The sequence below is a fragment of the Xenopus laevis genome, chromosome 6L (genome assembly GCF_017654675.1).
Source record: "Xenopus laevis strain J_2021 chromosome 6L, Xenopus_laevis_v10.1, whole genome shotgun sequence".
Taxonomy (NCBI): domain Eukaryota; kingdom Metazoa; phylum Chordata; class Amphibia; order Anura; family Pipidae; genus Xenopus; species Xenopus laevis.
The window spans coordinates 110,915,297-110,924,304 of NC_054381.1; the positions used below are offsets into that span (position 1 = coordinate 110,915,297).

The 9,008-nt window shown below is 40.6% G+C and overlaps 1 protein-coding gene across 3 annotated transcripts in view; it reads left to right on the forward strand.

The window, feature by feature from the left end:
• Positions 1-9,008, forward strand: part of ankrd12.L (ankyrin repeat domain 12 L homeolog) — a 76,888-nt gene continuing 67,880 nt past the window's right edge. For 2 of the 3 annotated variants that reach the window (XM_041566361.1, XM_041566362.1), the window contains exon 1: positions 1-1,000. The gene's annotated coding sequence lies outside the window, so the exon portion shown is untranslated. The remainder of the gene's footprint in view (positions 1,001-9,008) is intronic. The other variant, XM_018267886.2, reaches the window with a different exon arrangement.

The window sequence follows — 9,008 nt, forward strand, 5'->3', positions numbered from 1 at the left end:
TCTTGTCGCAGGTTACGTCATCCCGCCCAGAAATGTGCATCCTGCGCGCATGCGTACTGATCCTCCCATGGAGCCTACTCACTGCGCCATCATAAAGAAGGAACCCTGTGCAGGCGAGGCAGCGGATATGGGCAGAATGGCAGCTCAGTCCATGCACGCTGCCTGGTATCTTATGAATCCAGGTCCAGCTATGTGGTATTGGCGGCTTCGTTCTCTTCTGCAGCCGCTCCCAGAACCTTCCAGGCGCTGCCATATCGGGTGACTCCCGGAGAAGGGGCTTGGTGATGTCAGCTACGCGTCAACCAATCGCAGCAATCCGCTGTGTTCCAAACTGCCAGGTTGCAAGAGCAAGCACCGCCTCCCCTACTCATGGGAGGGAGCTTCAGTCGCATTGACAGGTCACGGCATACACTTGTAGAATATAATGAGTGCGTATAGAGAAGATGTTATATTTCATGGACTGTCAAACTGTGGCTCTTCAGTCACTGTATTGTAGTTCTCAGCTAGGCGGGAGACGGCTCGTTATTCACAAGTTGTTGCAGACCCACCGTTTTGAGAGCAAAGAGTATCACTAGCACAAACATCACTGTTATCAATATTCTATTGTACTTAACCTTGCGGCCTTGGCTCTCTCTCCTCCCTACTTTCTCTCTAGCCAATCCGCCTCGCCTCTCTCTAGGTCACGTGGGAGGCAAGTGGCGGCCAATCCGGCTCCGGTCGTTGAGGGCTGTGTGACTGGAGGAGGAGGTGGGGAGAGCGAGAGAGAGACTGTAGAAAGGAGAGAGGGGTGTGAGCGCTGCTGTTCGGAGGAGATAGTCAGGGTTGTGGACCCCCCTGTTTTAAAACAGTGGCCGCTCTATGCCTGACGGAGCAGGCGGAGGTTCGAGGGGACTGGCTCTAGACGTTCGAACAAGAAAGATCGCGCCGGGTGACTTGACAAGGCGCGCGAACTGGAACACTTCCGACCATCTGTAAGAGAAACGTGTGGCGGCTTTAGCAGGTGAGTGGCGGGGGGAGGGACAGTTTTGTACCCGGGGTAGAGACCACTTTCCTGTAGAGGGGTGTTTCCTGAATGCCCGCCTGGGTACTGTCAGTTGCAGCGGATGTAACGCCCCTCTCCGTGGGACTCGGTGGGTCCTGTTTATAGCCGTGAGCTGTACGTGCTGAGCTCTCCGCTGTGCTTTCTGTTGTTTGTGGAAGCTAATGGTGTTCGTTGAGAACCTTGTACAAAGGCTGTCCCAGGCTTCTGCAGGTCGCCTGTCTAACCAAAGGCCCTCCAGCTGTTATGGAGCCGAACTCCCTGTACCCTCCGGCAGCCCTGCTGTGTTGTGGGAAAATAGGGTTCAATACAACAACAGGACGGAGGGGGGAAGGGTGACCCCCTTTTTTTTATTGTACTTTACTTAGCTGCGTTGCCCTGCTGTTTGTCGTATTGTGGGAATGATTTGAGCAGTCTAAGACACTGTATTTGTTTATTCTTTCTCATTGTCATGTTGTTATCCATCAAATTTCAGCTGCTGTTGGACAACAATTCCCAGTATCCCCCGTCAGCCTTCAAACGAGCTCTGTCTATTGTTACCAGCATACTTTTATCATTGTATTATGGACAAAATGCTTTCATCTAGCCACTCTATAATGTCATCAAAGGCCTGTTTCCAGTTGGACTGGGAGTTAAATACTAACCTGATTCTAGACAGTTATACGACTGACCGCATAGCTTTTATAAGATTAAGATCTAATAAATTGTAATGTAAATCAGACTAAGTTTACGAGTATTTAATAGGCAGTTAATCTATCTCAGCACAGAACACAGAATCCATAAATTTGAATTTAATGAATACGGAATCCTTGGCAAAAGATTCAGCAGAATACTGAACCAAATGTGAGCCGTAATGTGCATATTCAGATTTGAGCCAAATTAAATCTTTGCATTATTTGAAAAATCAGCACCTTTACTTATCCAGTCACATGGGTTTGGATTAGGTTTGGCTGCCACGGGTTTGGATTCTGCCAAATCCAAATTCTGTAAAACTGCTGGTGCATAGTTGCAAGATGCTACAACTTTCTAACAGTCTTAACGTCAAGCCTACATGGGAGCCTGAATGATTGGAATATCGGAAAGCGACGATTAGCTGCGGCTTTTCTACTTTATCTGCCAATGCTCCAAGCAATGGAAGAAATGGCACATCAGAAACTGAAATTGTCTAACCTGTGTGATTCAAAAATATCCATGGTATATAGATATCGGCTGATACCACCCTGCTGCCATAAATGTACCAAAAATGTGTACAAAACATAGCACACTTTGTTGCACTTGAGGGATACTATTGTATATGAAGATGTTGCTTTGTTTTTATTAGTTTGCCCTGGAATACAATATTTTGGCCTGGTTGAACAATTTTTATGTTAAAGGGTTAGATCACCTTATATTGAAGTTTATTATAAAAAAAAAATTTAAATTATTTATTGGTGCATGGTGTATCAACGCGTTTCGGCTCACCTGGAGCCGTCGTTCAGTTGAGCCGAAACGCGTTGATACACCATGCACCAATAAATAATGTTTTGATACACAGCAGCCAGTTTGGAAGCAAGAAAATAAAAATTACACAGAGAATTTGAACAGAAAGATGAGCTATTATAACGACTAAAAAGAAATAAAATTATGATAAATGCCGTATGTTCCTGAGGTCAGTGAACCTGACAACAAAAGCTTAAAATAAAGGAGCAATGGGGCCTTACAGAGGAGGCAGTTGCAAGGCACAGAGCCATATTTGTTAATGCATTGCCTTGTAAATAAATATCTGTGCCTTTGTACCTTCCTATTCCTGGCAGCCCCATGCTACTGTTGGAACATGGAGCACCAGTAAAGGGTTGGTATATTATCAGGTGTGCTTACTTTTTTTTCCCCTGAAGATCAAAGGGCACCGGGCCAGTCACAGCAGTGGTAATAACTCAGAATCAAAAACAATTGTTTTAAAAACCAGTTGAAAGGCTAGTTGGAATTGGTCCATCTGTAAACATTCTGAAGGTTTAAAGGTGAAGTTGTCCATTCATCAGACAGGAAATGGAAGTATCCATAATGTGTAAAAAAATAATTACACATATGTAAAAATCCAATATATATATATATATATATATATATATATATATATATATATATGTATATGTATATGTATTTTTCTCTTCTTAATGCAAACTTTCTGTTTCAAATATGATCAAAATTGCTCTGGTTTGTGAGGCATTAATTATGCCTAATAAACCCCTTTTCTTAGTAGAATTTTGATTTCTTCATTAATGCAACAAAATGATCAGCCGTTGTTATTGGAGTGCTTGTTGTGCTTGGGTTTGTGCCGTTTATCGAGTGAGTGGATACATCTATTTACAATGATTGAGGTTGAATTTGTGTCCTGTGTGCTTTTGTGCCGTGCTGATTTGTTTGTGCCAGCGTAGGAGGTGTTGTGGCTGTTATGGGTGTTTTGTTGCTAAGGATTGGTGCTTAGAGAGCAGCAAGAATGGCTTCTGATTGTGTCACTGCCCATCTGCCTGCATTACTGCCGCTCTAGCCTGCTGGGATCTTCCCTGCCCAACCTCCATCTTCAATGCTTTTACTTTCCCTTTTATTACACTTAGCCCTTTATACACTGACATGTTGTGTTTATCTGGAGCGGGAGGCAGCTCTTTATCCTATATGTTTCCTGGTGTGTTTTTCTTCCAGCTGGACTTCCCTTCCCTTAACAGAGCAATGCACAGTTTTACAGCATTACTGAAGACTAGAGGCTTTTGTTACCATATCTAAACAACAAACTTAACCTTGTCCTTATCCCTCTCTCTGTGCAACTACTTTAGCACAGCTGCAGATGGCCATAATTTTTGCAAGCCATCTTTTTTTTTTATAAGAGGACTTGTTTGTACGTAGCATAATTGTGTTTGCATGTAAATTCTGTAGAAGAACCCAGTGGTGTGATGAAAAGCAAAAAGGAAGAAAGGGGGTGTGTTTCATCTCTCTCCACAGGCGAGCATTTAGAGACAATGCAGCCCAGGCATGAATGCCGCATAAAAATTGAAGAAATGGCACATTCTCGTGGAATGCTTGCCAGAAACTGTTGAACGTGGTAGTGTCTAATGCTCGCTGCTGTTTGCTTCTGTATAGAGATCTGCACTGCTTGCCTATTTCAGATTGACAGTTAATCCACCACCTTTTATTGTGTATTCCGCAAAGTGACTAATATCACAGATAGGCCTTAATTCAGCAAAGTCAAATCACTAATATTTTTTTCTATTTCAGGCAATCCTTTGTTTTATAAACCATATTTTGCTTCTATAAATGGACATCCTTTTCCAAAATTTTCTCTGGCTCAAAATACATTTTTTTTTTTAACCAGTTCCTAAAATAAATCAAATTGTTATAACAACTTTCATATTGCAAGCAAATTTCATAATATAATTGTATAATTGTAAAATATGATGGTAAGCTTTAATGTCCTGGGCCCTTTTTCCCCTTCTTATATGAGAGACATTAAATATTTTATGTTTGATTAATGCACCATTTTTTTGTAACCACCGTACCATTGGTTTACTCTTTATATGCAGCATTTGTTTTTATTTTCTGAAATACAAACATTATAATAGCTTGATAACAAAACAAAAAAAGTTGGGGGAAACTAGGCTCTACTTTGACTCTTTTGCCATTTGCTCATACACTATATGGCGAAAAGTGTGCAAACACCTGCCTGTCTGATATGTAACTGTATTTATAAAACCAGCAGCAAAACAGTCTCCTTTCCTTTGGGCAGGCTTTTTGCTAGATCTAGGCTTTGTATATTGTTGATGGGATTTGCTTGCATTCAGCCCAAAATCATTACTGAGGATGGGATCTGTTGAGGATCAGTTCCAGTTCATCCCATAGGTGATCACTTAGGTTAACAACATGACTGTGTAGAACAGTCAGTTTTTCCACTCTCATCTAAGCAAATCAACTCTGTATAGTCTGGTCCAAGGGGGTTGCTGAGCAACATGTTGCTCATGAGCCACTGGTTGTGGATCGCTGTTATAGAGAAACCTATTCTATTTCAGATTGATTTCAGTTTGTCTTTTTTTTTTATTTTGCAAGGTTTTAATTATTGGTGTGCTTGTTTCTAGCTTTCTGGTTGCCAGAACAATTTAAAAAAAAAAAAAAAGTTGGAATTCCAGGTCTGAAAAATAACAAGAAATGCAAAACTGACCTCTTTCAAAAAGCTTTGCAAGCTATACTTTGCTTGCTGGAACTTGGAGCCCTAGCCAGAACTATGATAAACAGCCCCTCCACTGAACCATATAGTCATCATTATTCAGTTAGGCAAACAGCAATCTCCTGGTTTCTCCAAAACCAAACTTGTCCATGAAGACTGTCGGACAACACAATTTCCATCGCTCCACAGGCCAGTGGCAATGACCTGTACACCACTTTAACTGACACATGGCATACTGACATTTAGTCTTCTGCTGCTCACCCATAGAACCCATGCTTTGTGTAAATTGTTCTTGTGCTGACATTTCTAGAGGCTGGGTTCAAACTCGGTCAGGATTTAGATTCGAAATAGGCCTTGGCATTTTAAGTACATAGAGTAAAAAACAGGCTCCACCAGCCCATTAAATAGTGACTGTCTATGACATCTTGGGTATCTCAGGGCAGCCCCTCTGGTATTTGCCATAATCCACAGATTTCCAGTTGGGCTGTGTTCCAACGCATGCAGTCCTATAATATTTACCAATTTCCAATTTTTTATTTAAACCGGTTTCTGTTCAGTAATTTTTAGACTACCCAACAAGGACCAAACATGGAGTAGCTTTAGTTTTGCCCTGTTAAGAAATACCTTATTTTTTTCCTATTCATTGAGCTCATGTTGAAAATTAGCTGTATTGTCCCCTTAAATAAAAGTAATACACATAACATACACTTAATTCGTTTTATGTCATTTTGGTTGTTTTTTTCAGCCATGGGCTATCATTGATATGTTTCAGGAGGAGAGAGCATTGTCCAGTAAGCCATGTGTAAAGCTGAAGATAAGGAAGCAGAGCTGTCCAGCACTCAAACGGATCCACAGGACCATGACTAAGCACCCCAAAAGGTGCGAAATGCGTAAGGTGGATGGAGATGCAAATAGATTTTTAATTTTTCTACTAATAAAAATATCTTTTAACTGAATATCTCTGGTCCTGTGGATCCGTTTGAGTGCCGGACAGCTCTGCTTCCTTATCTTCTGCTGTACCGCTCCCTACAGCTGGGGGTCTGGGGGTGGTGCACCCGGACCACTTTCACTGTATGGTGAGTTACTTTACATTTAATTCTGGAGCAGCTTGTTCTTCTCTACACATGTGTAAAGCTGGCCATATGTTCCCAGATTTGGTCGGTCGGTTTGGGTGATATTAACCATACTGCCTGACCATCTGGGCATGTATTCCAGGTTGGGAACAGATTATCTGTCTCGTTTGAAATTTTTATCTGCCTTTGCTCCATGTGTAAATGGTTTGAAAATAGATAAGGAAGTGAAACGGTTCTGAGGGACCCTACCCTCCCTGTAGTTTCAAACTGTGAGACCAAGAAAAAATTTTTTCAATGGTTTGCACCTATAACTCAATCAATTTGAGTATTAGAGTTTTTCTCATTAGCGTTTTTTTTTCATAAATAAGTAAACATTCGAGGTAGAAAAAACTGGACCTTTCATATTAAACCTAACCCTAATGTTACCTAATGTTAGGCACATATGCTTTAATCTTTATAATCCATTTGGAAAGAAGTCCAACATACCATCATTATGTTTATTTGGTTCAGCCGAGACCCTGGTTTGTGAAAGCTGCTGGGGAAAATTTCCAGTGATGATTGGCTCTTGCTTCTTTAACAAACAACATTTGGTCCTGTCCGATGACAAGTCACCTCTGCAACACTCTCCAAAGCATTAGCCATTTCATATTTATAAGAATTTAGTGGAGTACTACATTCAGTAGTATATTAAGGCATGTTGATCTCCCCCCGTGGGAATTGTGGTTACTGACTGTCTGAAAGACAAATGACGCATAGAAGATTCTTTGTTGGTAAATATAGTGGGTTTTTGTGAGTCTCAAGAAGTTGCTGGAGGAATAGCAAACCTCCACAAGTCTGCCATACCAGCTATGGGGTCAGGGCTACAGGCTGGGCACATTTTGGTATAGTATGTTGGCATGAGCATTGCAATGTCTCTCATTGGCTACAGCCTGTCTCTGTTGGCTTATGCATGGTGTGCTCATCCCTGAGCCAAGCTGCATTTGGGGCATGTACTTAGACTGGTCCTTGCTACAATTTGATATTTACCTCACTGACTAAAGAAAAAAGCAAATGTGTAATGATAATAATAGCTTGTACACACTGGTTGGACAATTCTAAAAACAGCAATACAAAGGCCACCTCCTCTGCTTGTTTGTTATTTTATGTTACAGGGGCAGCATTTGGTGATATGCTCAAGCAGGTCACAAAGGGTCGGTGCAGGAGTTTTGACTTTCTGCTACTATTACTTGACTTTCTTCCTCCCATCTTTCTGACAGAAAGCATTGACAATCAGTCTGTATAGAGCGGCTATTAAGTGAAATGACATGTTGGGCTATTGTAATAGCTTCTTGTGTTTTCCCACATGGAGCACCGATCAGGCAGTAAAAGGTGCAGTATATCCACTTTTTAGAATTTAGTGTAGGGGATAGGGCTTGTGCCTCTTGTTTAAATTATAATTATGAATGCTCTGGATGTTTTTTTCTCGCACTAAACAGTGCAAAAACTGAAACCAAAAGTTAAGTCACAGTTTGCTTCCTATTCATACAATAAGCAAAATTAAAATAAATAATCAGCCCACTGAGAAGCCCTCTGTATAATGAGCTGCTCCTTATCTCAAAGCCTAATAGCCTGCAGGTGTGGTAAAGATGGCTTTGTTTACACAGGGACTTCTCAGTGGAATGGTGATTTCTTTGATTGTGCTTATACGAACTGAAAAATAGCTTGTGACTCTTTCAGATGCTGATATGGTTAGTGCAAGAAATAAAAATCATGCATATTAATTTGATTTATTATGGTGTGGTATCAATCCTACTTGGCTAAAATAAAAAACACAATGAGATGCAGCTCAACCCTTTTTATTGGGTGCACGTGGACAGGCTTGATATACAAATTACAAAATTTAACCTCAGCCCCCTGTTTTGCACAACTGTACTGTAACTCTAATTAATAAAAAGAACTTTTAGTTACAAAGTTTGTAGAAAGTATGCTTAAAGGGATCCTGTCATCATGTTGACATGTTTTTTTTAAAACGCATCAGTTAATAGTGCTACTCCAGCTGAAATTTTTTTCCCATGACAGTATCCCTTTAAGCTTATGCGCCCCATCAGGGCAGTGTCCATGCGTCGGTCCTAAGACTCCTAACTAAGTGAAAAAAGTATGATCTTTGGGGGGAGAAAGACTATACCTGCTTTTCTCTTAATTTAGCATGATCTCTACCAAAGACACCATTAAGCGGGGGTTGGGAGAGCAGGCATTAAGGAGAGAGCCACCTCCCCATAATATAGAATAAAAAAAAAACATGAAATGCAGCTCATCCCTTTTTAGATATATGTGGTCTTGATAAAGGTCTTAGATTTAGACCGAAACGTTGACCGGCTCTTTTTCAATGTAAATTAATTAAAATGAAATCTTAACCATTTTGCTAAATCCTGGTGTGCATCTTCGTTTCTACAAAGTATATATATAATGTGTTTTTCCCTGAAGAAGGGTGTGTGATATGTAATCAAGGATTTGGTTTGAGGTCTTGCTCAATACTAAAGTGTTTTGCAGGGTTCAAATTTGGCCAAATGCTAAGTGAACTGTCAAACACAATCTGAACCCTCTGGAAAACTGAAACTTCACATTTAAATAAATTTTTAGTATGACGTGGAGAGTGGTATTCTAAGGGAATTTGCAATTGGTTTTCATTTTTTATTATTTGTGGTTTTTGAGTTATTTAGTTTTTTAT